This window comes from Phacochoerus africanus, chromosome 3 (genome assembly GCF_016906955.1).
Source record: "Phacochoerus africanus isolate WHEZ1 chromosome 3, ROS_Pafr_v1, whole genome shotgun sequence".
NCBI lineage: Eukaryota > Metazoa > Chordata > Mammalia > Artiodactyla > Suidae > Phacochoerus > Phacochoerus africanus.
In genome coordinates this window covers 178,540,499-178,551,803 of record NC_062546.1, presented here as the reverse complement: position 1 = coordinate 178,551,803, position 11,305 = coordinate 178,540,499, and the positions used below count along the sequence as shown (strand labels likewise).

General features: G+C 41.4%; 1 pseudogene; it reads left to right on the top strand.

The window, feature by feature from the left end:
* The first annotated feature begins 3,752 nt into the window (after nucleotides 1–3,752).
* Nucleotides 3,753–9,042, top strand: LOC125121982 (pyruvate dehydrogenase (acetyl-transferring) kinase isozyme 1, mitochondrial-like; annotated as a pseudogene).
* Nucleotides 9,043–11,305: the final 2,263 nt, after the last annotated feature.

Below are 11,305 nucleotides of genomic sequence, written 5' to 3'. Positions count from 1 at the left end.
CCTTTTTTTTTTTTTTTTTTTTTCTTTTTTGTAGGGCCATTCCTATGGCATATGGAAGTTCCTGGGCTACAGGTCAAATTGGAGCTGCATCTGCTGGCCTATACCACAGCCACAGCAATGCCAGATCTGAGCCACATCTACAACCTATGCTACAGTTTGCAGCAATGCTAGCTCCTTAACCCACTGAGTAAGGCCGGGGATCAAACCCACATCCTCATAGATCCTAGTTGGGTCCTTAACCTGCTGAGCCACAATGGGAACTCCTTAATAGCTCATTTCTTTTTAGCACTAAATAATATTCTATTTATTCTATTGTCTGGGTGTAGCATAGTGTTTATCTCTCTAGTCACCTACTGAAGGACTTCTTGATTGCATCCAAGTTTTCAAAATTGTGAATAAAACCACTATAAACATTAATGTTTAGGTCTTCATAGAGATGTTGGTTTTCAGCTCCTTTGGGTAGATGCCAAGGAGCAAAATTGCTGGCTTATATGTAAGAGTATGTTTATTTTTGTAGGAAACTGTTATAATGTCTTCCAAAGTGGCTGTCACATTTTGCATTCCCACCAACAATGGATGAGGTTTCCTGCTGCTCCATATCCTTACTAGCATTTGATGATGTCACTGTTCTGGATTCTAGTAGGTGATTCTCATTGTCATTTTTTTTTTGTCTTTTTGCCTTTCTCTGCCCCTTCCGTGGCATATGGAGGTTCCCAGGCTAGGGGTCTAATCAGAGCTGTAGCCGCTCGCCTACACCACAGCCACAGCAATGCAGGATCCGAGCCACATCTGCAACCTACACCACAGCTCACGGCAACGCCAGATCCTTAACCTACTGAGCAAGGCCAGGGATCGAACCCGCAACCTCATGGTTCCTAGTCAGATTCGTTAACCACTGCGCCACGACGGGGAACTTCTCATTGTCATTTTAATATAGACATTTTTCATTGGATTTAAGGTCCATCTAGTTAATCTGAAATGATGTCATCTTGTGAGCTTTAACTCAATTTCATCTGAAAAGACTCTTTTCCCAAATAAAGTCACATTCACAGATACCAGGGATTAAGATTTGGACATATATTTTGGGGGGTTACAATTCAATCCACTACAGATGCTATAATATTTTAAAAAGTCAGTATAGAATACTAACTAATATAGAGTTTTTTATAGTGAAACTATAAAAGAAAAGTGTTGTCTGTAATATGTGAGAAGTAGAATCAATAGTATTTGGTGACTGCATGCATAAGTGAGAGAAATTAGCTCCGGGATTAGCCTAAATGGATTAGAGAACAATGGTACATTAGCAGATTTGGGAAAGTTGCAGGGAAAAGGGAGTAAAGGAAATGGTGGATTTGGTTAGAACATACTATATGGAATGGTGAAGAAAAATAATGAAAATTGAAGTAGAAGGGGATGAAGATGTTCATCTAGCTGACTCTGAGGTACGAAAACTTCATTTGATCCAGAATTTTCAGGAGCTGTGTATTGAATATCATCTTGGTCTGTACAGCCAATTCTTTGTCATACTCATCACTTTTATTTCAAAGATAGGGTTCTTAGAATGTGAAATTCTAGAAAAACCATTAGTATTTTGTTTCTACTAACAGAAACAATTACGCTCTACCAATGCCATAATTATTTTAAAGAGCTTGATATCATGCAATACCTTGAGGACCAATAGGAAAATACTAAATTCAATTCAGTTCTGGGTTCATGCTATTTTTTTTAAGAGTATAATTCCTTTTTTTTTTTTTTGTCTTTTTAGGGCTGCGCCTGAGGCATATGGAGATTCCTAGGCTAGGGGTCTAATCAGAGCTATAGCTGCCGGCCTACGCCACAGCTGCAGCAACGCCAGATCCAAGCCACATCTTCTACCTACACCACAGCTCATAGCAACGCTGGATCCTTAACCCACTGAGGGAGACCAGGGATCGAACCAGCAACCTCATGGTTCCTAGCTGGATTTGTTTCCACTGCACCAAGACGGAAACTCCGTAATTCCTTTTAAATAAGAAATCAGTGTGTAGATTATATTGTAACTCTCTATTTACCAGGTTTTTTTTTAAATCAGAACATCTCTACCACATGACCAGCAAGATAAATGTAGATCTAATATTATCTTTCTAAAAACAAATGCCGGCATTCCTGTCGTGCCTCAGAAGGTTAATAAGCTGACATGGGAAGTTCCCACTGTGGCTCAGTGGGTTAAGAACCTGACTAGTCTCCTGGAGGATGCAAGTTGGATTCCTGGCCTCACTCAGTGGGTTAAAGATCTGGCCTTGCCTCAAGCTGTGGTGTACATTGCAGTTGCAGCTTGGATCCAGTGTTGCTGTGTTGTGGCATAGGCCAACAGCTGCAGCAGCTCCAATTCGACTTGTAACCTGGGAACTTCCATATGCCACAGGTGCAGCCATAAAAAGACAATTTTTTAAAATGATAATCAACAAAATAAAATAAAAAATAAAAATAAATGCCTTTAATTATGGATAGTTCTCTGCATTCTACAGTTAAAACTCTGAGCAGTTTCTTGCATCATAGATTTTCTTTTTTGTTATTTTTTTATTTAAAAGTTTTTATTGGGAGTTCTTTTGTGGCATAGTAGGCTAAAGATCCAATGTCATTTCAGCAACTTGCACCTTGGGTCACCGCTGTGGCATGGGTTTGATCCCTGACCCGGAAACTTCCACATGCCATTGGTATGGCCAAAAAAATAAAAAATAATTTAAAAATAAAAAATAGGAGTTCCTATCATGGCTCAACAGTTAACGAATCTGACTAGCATCCATGAGGATACAGGTTCAATCCCTGGCCTTGCTCAGTGGGTTAAGGATCCGGGGTTGCCATGAGCTGTGGTGTAGGTTCCACACACAGCTCAGATCCTGTGTTGCTGTGTCTGTGGTGTAAGCCAGCAGCCACAGCTCCAATTTGACTGCAGCCTGGGAATCTCCATATGCCACAGGTGTGGCCCTAAAAAGCAAAAATAAATAAATAAATAAAAATAAAAAATAAATTTTATTTAAGTATCATTAATTTACAATGTTGTGTTAATTCCTGCTGTACAGCAAAGTGATTCAGTTATACACATACACATATCCATTCTTTTTAAGATTCTTTTCCCATATAGGTTATCACAAAATATTTATTTATTTGAGGGAGAGAGGAAAAAATAATTTTATTGCCTTGCCAGCCAAAGCAGGGTCACAGCAGGCTAATGCTTTAAAGCCTGTGGGCTCCCCCCCACCACCGTAGGAGAGAATGGGAGGTGGTTTTATAGTTTTGGGAGTGAAAAATAGGGCTGCGGATAAGGATCAGGGTAGAGGCAAGCCTGCGTTGTTTTCAAAGCTGGTGTTCAGTAGTCTAGTGGTCTTCTTTCCAGAATAAAGAATGCTTCATTAACATCTTCCATTCATTGGGGGTTTAGTTTCAGTGTCCGGACTTACAGAGGTTCAGGTTCTTCCTGTCTCCGCAGAGAAGGAATTCCTTGAGAAACAAAGTGATAAGCAAGAAATAGATTTATAAAGATAGGATGCTTGTGAGAGATGCAAGCAGGCAGGCAAGGAGGCTCTGCCTATCACAGAATATTTAACAGAGTTCCTTATGTTATACAACAGGTCCTTGTAGGTTTTCTTTTATCTCTCCTACAGCTTCAATTAATGCCTGTTCTTTTTAGCTCTATCCTCAAAGCAGGAGAGTCAAACTACTTCTAGAGAATTTACCAATACATGTAGTCCAGAGAGAGTAAGAGAAAGAGCATGGGCTCCCTACTGCTGGATGCAGAATCAAATAGCTATGTGACTTTAGGGAAATCAGACTTTCATGCCTCAGTTTCATCAAGTATTCCTGCTTTACATGCCTCACCAGATGTAGATATCAAATCCAGGTACCTTTCTAATTAGCAAAGTCAATATCAGGAATATATTTTCATTGGTAAATTAGTGGCTTGTTCATCTTCATGATCATTAATAAGATATCACTGGGATAATTTGTGGTGTTCAAGATGTACGATTAACTGAAATAGTTCAGAAATGCTTCTTGCACTTAGCACCTCAAGACTGACTCTCAAACAGCCTTGTGTCCATCCATTGGATTTCTTGATGCCAACTATAAAGTTAATAGCATCTGCTTCTTGAATATTTGTGAGTCAAATTCAAGTAGACTTTTTTTTTTTCTTTTTGGCCTCGCCCATAGCATGAGGAAACTTCCTGGCCGGGCATCTAACCCACGTGACAGCAGTGACCAGAGCTGCTACAGTGAAATCAGATCCTTAACCTGCTGAGCCACAGAGTAACTCCCTGAGATTTTCTCTTATTATAACCTATCATTAAAGTGTGGAGAAGTGGTTAACCTTCACCCATCCGGAACTTTTCCACTAGTTATTTAACAAAAAGAATCTTAAGTGTTATGTGTGGCAAAATATGGTAAGATACATTCACAACAGTAGTTTGAGTAAAATATTTGCTTGAAATAAAGTACAAGCATTCAGTTCCTAGTTTCTTTTTTCTTTTTTTCTTTTTCTTTCCTTTTTTTTTTTGTCTTTTGTCTTTTGTCTTTTGAGAGCCTCACCTGCAGCATATGGAGGTTCCCAGGCCAGGGGTCCAATCGGAGCTGTTGCTGCCAACCTATGCCAGAGCCACAGCAACGCCAGATCTAAGCTGCATCTGCAACCTACACCACAGCTCACAGCAACACCAGATCCTTAACCCACTGAACGAGGCCAGGGATCGAACCTGAAACCTCATGGTTCCTAGTCGGATTCATTTCCGCTGAGCAAAACAGGAACTCCAGTTCCTAGTTTCATAAATCTTAAATAAGAGACCACTTAGTATCCCCAGATAATACTAATTTTAGATGGGAGAGCCAATGTTTCCTGCTATTGTATTCTTAAGGGGCTCAAACATATTATTTCAAACATGATCAAAGTTCATATCACATATTAGTTGTGATCAAAGTTCAGTACAACAAGCAGCATGTATTATTTTAGCTTTTAAGAGCTGAGCAAAGAATGAAGATGATGAAATTTACCCTTTGACTGCATTTTTTTTTTTTTGGCTGTGTCCTAGGTATGTGGAAATTACCAGGCCAAGGAACCAACTCACCCCACGGCAGCAACCCAAGCTACTGTAGTGACAATGCCAGACCTTAAGCCACTGGGCCACAAGGGAACTCTGCCCCTTGATTGCATTTTAATTTAAATTTTAGGATCTGGGATCATAAGAATTGGGCATGAACTTAATAGAAATAATGAGTTCTTGATCACTATTCCCAGGGACCAGAAAAATTGTCCTCTGTAGGGAGGAGAAAATTCAAAGCTATTTTTTTTTATTGTTATTTTTCTTCATTGGAATTCAGTTACTAAACTCTAGGAATATTTTGAGTATAGCTTTAATTTTGTAATAGTACTCTAGAAAAAAAGGTGATCTCTAAAACAAATTTATATAGCTTCAGAGGAGATCAAGTTATCTATATCTATACTTTAGATAAATATGTACCTTGAGATACCTATCTACCTAGAGAGATTGGTCTTACTTGATTGGGTGAACCTTCAAATGTCATTACCTTCAAATTTATGGCTTGTTTTATAGATCTCGAAGATACTTTGTTAATAGCCCAAAAACTAACTACTTTTAAATTGAGAAAAATGGGACATTGTTAATCAACTCTTTGTCAACCTTGACAAGTAAATATGTACTAGGGTTTTCATTAGTTGCAAAGGTGACAGTATTGATAACCCATATTTCATCCAAAGGCAGCTGGGTGGAAATTTACAATGCAGATGTTATTTAGAGATAATTTTCCTCTAGGTAAAAAAACAATAAAAAACCCTACACCACCACCCCCTGGGTAAGCAAATAAAATCCCTGTGATTTCACTTTGCTGTTTTCTTTCTTTCAGTATGTTTCACCCAGCCTGTGACTGAGACACCTGCTTGCAGATCTCAGGCAGCCACCCAGAGTCCAGGAAGGTGGAACAACCTTGTGTAATTGATAAGGGCATGGTGCCTCTTCTCCAAGTTTGGAGCTGCTCTTCCTCTGTGAGCACTGATAATAAAATCTGCCTTGAGGTGCCAGGACTTACCATTTGAATCACAGCAATAAACATCCAGGGGATGTTTTTTCGTTTTGGGGCGGTTTTTTTGCTTTTTTTAGGGCCACACCCATGGCATATGGAAGTTCCCAGGCTAGTGTCTAATCAGAGCTACAGCTGCCGGCCTAAACCACAGCCATAGCAACGCCATATCTGAACCGCGTCTGCGACCTACACCACAGCTCACCACAACGATGGATCCTTAACCCACTGAGCGAGGCCAGGGATCGAACTGGCAACCTCATGGTTCCTAGTTGGATTGTTTCCACTGTGCCATGATGGGAACTCCCAAAGAGATGTTCTTTATTCATCCTTCTGTGCCAGATGCCACCAAAGTTCTTCCTTCTTTAATCCTAAAGTTCCTGGAATCAGGAAGGCCTGGACTTGGATTTTTTCAGGCAGGGGTGAGCTGTTTTTTTCACTTTTCCACAGAGCAATGAAACCTTCTTCGTTTACTACATTTCCAAACCTTAGGCCCGACCCGAGCCCTATGTTCTGAAAATTCCATTTTGAAAGAGGCAGTTGAATGGCAGGAGGCTATCCTACAGATGAGAAGGTTCAGAAGAAAATGTTTTAAGGATAGTATGAGCCAGGGGGGTTACAAACATTTAATTTAGCTTCCAACAATCCTCGGCAGTATCCCCATTTCACAGTGGAGAAATCTGAGATCTGGAATAAGCAACCTGCCCGTGCTTCTACAAACAGTGTTTGGTAGAATAGAAAGAGCCAATTCACTCCTCTATAATAGCTCTTTATTGAAACACACTTTGTCTCTCTCTCTCTCCTCAGCTCCCTCCCCTGTCTTCCCCTCCCTGCCCACCCCCATCTTCTTTTCAAGATCAAAGTTTAGAACAGTGGATAATTAGTTCATGGACAGATGCCTGACATACCTTCCTTGTACTATTAGCACCCTCCTGCTTTATATTTATGTATTGTCTGCTTTCACAGACAAGCTCCACAGGGTCAAAAAACACATTTTGTTCATTTTTGTCTATAGTAGCTAGAAAAGTGTCTGGCAGGTAGGGCTGTATAAAGCTCCCCCAAAATATTTGTTGAATGAATGAATGAATGAATGGATTAGCAGATGAATGGAACAGAAAGTCTAGAAAGAGATCTAACTATATAAGGGAATAATAGAAAAATTATTCAATAAAACGATGCTTTTTACAAATCATTTAGAAAAAAGATGTATCACTCTACCAAAATAAGTTTCAGAGAGATGAAAGACTTACATATAAAAAAATGAAGCTGGGGCGCCCGGAGCCGGACTCCAACGAGTGACCGCTGCTCCCCGCCCCCAAGGCCGCCAGGTCCCTCACTTAACACCCAGCCAATGACCTGGGGCTCCTGGCTCCTGCTCCTCCCTCAGGGCACAGCCGGAGCCTGGCGCGGTTGCAGCACGGATCCCCCTCTATCCGCCCCGGCCTGGAACTGCACGCCGCCCGCCCCAGTGCCAGCGCCAGCTGCAGCCTCAGCTGGGATTCGGGCTCCCGTCAGGCGCCTGAACTCAGCATTCTGGGTCAAGTGGCCTTCTACGCACGTTGCCGTCCCCGCTCTCCATGAAGCAGTTCCTGGTCTTAGGATCTGCGAAAAAGACCTCATTTATGTTTCTGTGGCAAGAGTTGCCTGTTAGATTGGCAAATATAATGAAAGAAATGTCTTCTTCCAGATAATCTTCTCAGGACGCCATCAGTTCTGTTGGTACAAATCAGGTATATAGAGTCTTCAGGAGCTTCTTAATTTTAAGGACAAAAGTGCTTGAAGATGCTAAAACTATATATGACTTTACAGATACAGTGATAGAGATCAGGAACCAGCACAAGGACGTGATTCCCACAGTGGCTCAAGGTGTGGTTGAATACAAGGAGAGCTTCAGGGTGGATGCTGTCACCAGCCAAAATGTTCAGTACTTTTTGGATCTTTGCTGTGTTGCAAGACAGGTTCTACAATATTTCCTTAGCTTCTTTACTTTATCCCATCTTCCTGCTTGGAAAAACAGTCACAGTGCTGGTAAATAACTTAAGCTTAAGAAAAAAGACCTAAAGACATAAACTAGTCATAGGGTCAGCTGAATGAGGACATAATGCAAATAGGCACGCCGGACCTGTGCAGATTGGCACGCCATATGCACAAGCATGATATGTCCTCTAAGGAATAAGAGAAAGAGGAACCTCATGGCCAAGTGGTTTATGAGCGATCATTAGCAGAATATGCATTAGCAAAGAGAACCTAGGTGCAAACCTAGGCACAAGAGGGCATCCCCTTTACATAAGCACAGTGAGGATTCTCTGGAATGCTATGCATAGATAGCTAACTCAAGTGCTAATGATTGTTATGTGCCTAAAGATCAGAGTAAAATCTTAACCTTCTACCAGCTAAGTGGCTTTTAAAATAATAAAAGAATTTAAAAAATAGTAAACAAACCTTATGTCCTCCACCCATGGCCCCCTCCTCACTTGATCTCATCCTAAAGAGCACAATAAAAGCAGTGTGGTTTCTTGAGGCAGGGCTCTTGGTCCCTGAGACCTTGAGTCCCCTGGTTCCCACCTTTACTTAAGATAAATGTCTCTGTGTCTTGTTTTATGTTAACTTTTTTCCTTAAGTTTCATAGCACCCATTCTTCAGCCCCATCCTGCTGAGCTGGTCTCAGCTTTGCTACACGAGTCCATTTCAATTAGAATGTTACTCTGTCAGCACTCATTCATTATTATTTGGTGGAAAAGGCAAAGGAAGCCTACCTAATAGAAAACACATTGGAAGCATAAATCCAAACTGCAGTGTAGTTGAAGTTACTCAAAGACGGCTATGAAAAGCCTAGGCAACCTATATGATTTGTATTATGTTAACTTTCCTGAACTAGAACTTGAAGAACTATATGAAAAATCACCAGGACAGCCAATACAAGTGGTTTATGTACCATCCCATCTCTATCACATATTTTTTTGTCTGTCTTTTTAGGGCTACACCCGAGGCATATTGAGATTCCCAGGCTAGGGGTCAAATCGGAGCTGTAGCTGCTGGCCTACACCACAGCCAAAGCAACACGGGATCTGAGCCACATCTGCAACTTACACCACAGCTCCTGGCAAGGCTGGATGAGATTGAGGCCAAAGCAGTGAGTCCCCAAACTATACCGATTGTTGAGATTACCTGGGGTGCTTTTGAGAAACACTTTTTCTGGGCCCTCCTCCAGATATACAGGATCAGACTCTATGGCAGGAGCCCAGGAATCTCAAGTTTTAAAACACTACTTAGATAAGACTGATGCCTTACCTAGTTAGGAAACCATGCTTTTAAAGTGAGTAATGATGATACCACATTTGCTAAAGTTAACAGATCCTTAGGTTTTGATTTTCACCTATAGAAAGGTCAAACTTTAGACTCTGGGAGAGACAAACTGGTGCAATTAAAAGCATAATGAGAAGGAGACAAATTGACTATGGGAGAATAGTCAGGTAGCTGAAGGATTAGAACCATAAGCGCATAAGTACTGACAAAGAAAACAGGTTTTATTTTTAAAAACCTGTATTTTATCGGGAAAGAGTCACCTTGGGCTTATCACAGTAACCCCTCACATTCGTATGTTAACTTGTAGCATGCAAATACTTTGTTATACCATGATAACTCTATTGGTCCTTATTTTCATTTATTTATTTATTTTTGCTTTTGGGGGCTGCACCCGCAGCATATGGAGGTTCCCAGGCTAGGGGTCCAGGTGGAGCAGTGGCTGCTGGCCTACGTCACAGCCACAGCAACACCAGATCCAAGCTGTGTCTTCGACCTACACTACACACAGCTCACAGCAACACCGGATCCTTAACCCACTGAGCAAGGCCAGGGATTGAACCCAAAACCTCATGGTTCCTATTTGCAGTCATTCCCACTGCCGCAATGGGAACTCCTCTATTGGTCTTTAAAACAAAAAATCAATCAATCAATCAATCAATCAATAAATAAATAAATAAATAAATAAAACAAAGAGGTACAGGAGTTCCCGTCATGGCCCAGTGGTTAACGAATCCAACTAGGAAGCATGAGGTTTAGGGTTTGATCCCTGGCTTTGCTCAGTGGGTTAAGGATCTGGCGTTGCCGTGAGCTGTAGTATAGGTTGCAGACGCGGCTCCAATCCCGAGTTGCTGTGGCTGTGGTGTAGGCCGGTGTCTACAGCTCCGATTCGACCCCTAGCCTAGGAACCTCCAAATGCTGCAAGGGCAACCCTAAAAAGCAAAAAAAAAAAAAAAAAAAAGAGTCAGGGTTCAAACTTTATCTGCTGGTCATTATCAGCCACATGCTCCAGGGGACCAGAGTCAGGAGACTAAGTTGTTTATCATACCTTATGTTTTAAGGTGAGAGGGAAATACATTGAACATAAATTTTAAAATAAGATTTTAAAAGTTTAAAGACCATCTTTACTACTTAAATGGGGAACTTTATCTGGAAAATACAATGAGTTGAAAGACCTCATTCTCAAAAGGATTATGTAAGCTTAACAGTTCTATATAAATTTTTAAATTGCAAGAGATGTTAAAGGGCCATTAGTCCAGAACTCTCATTTAAGAGATGAGGATCCTGAGACTCGGGGTGTGGGATTTGCCCAGGGCTACCCAGTTCATATGACCAAAGGTGGAAAAAAATCTTTTACCTGTTATTCCTTAATTATAGATTTTATGAAATACAGGATATACCAGTAGGTGATTTTGTTAGGTGTGCCGAGGGAGGACCGTACAAGGCCAAGTTGGTAAAGCAGGAGAGATTTATTAAGGCATCTGAGAGGGATGGGCTGAGCTCAAGATGGTGCCAGCTCTGACTGGGAGGGAATGCTAGGCTTATAAAGGATCTGGGCTGGGAATCTGGGGCTGGAGTTGTGGGGGGTGGGGACTTGTGGCAGGAACAATGAAGAAGGAGGAGGAGAAGGTCCAGGGAGGGGTAGGGGGTTGAGTCCCATGAGAGAAGGCAGTTAATTATTGTAGCTGGTGATTCTATTCAGGCAGTCGTTTTCCACAGGCCACTGTTTCTTGCGGCCCAACTTGAGCACCCCCATTCTGGGAAGGGTGTAGATTTTGGCTGGGCCATACCCATGTCTGCAGCAGTCACATTCGGGGATGGGGAGGGTCTATCTCCATCCTCCTGGGAACCTATCAGATTTATATTAGCACAATGTGTTACCATTCTTTAGCTTCAATTTAGACTTTCTGCAATGATGAAATAAACCTTTTCCAAG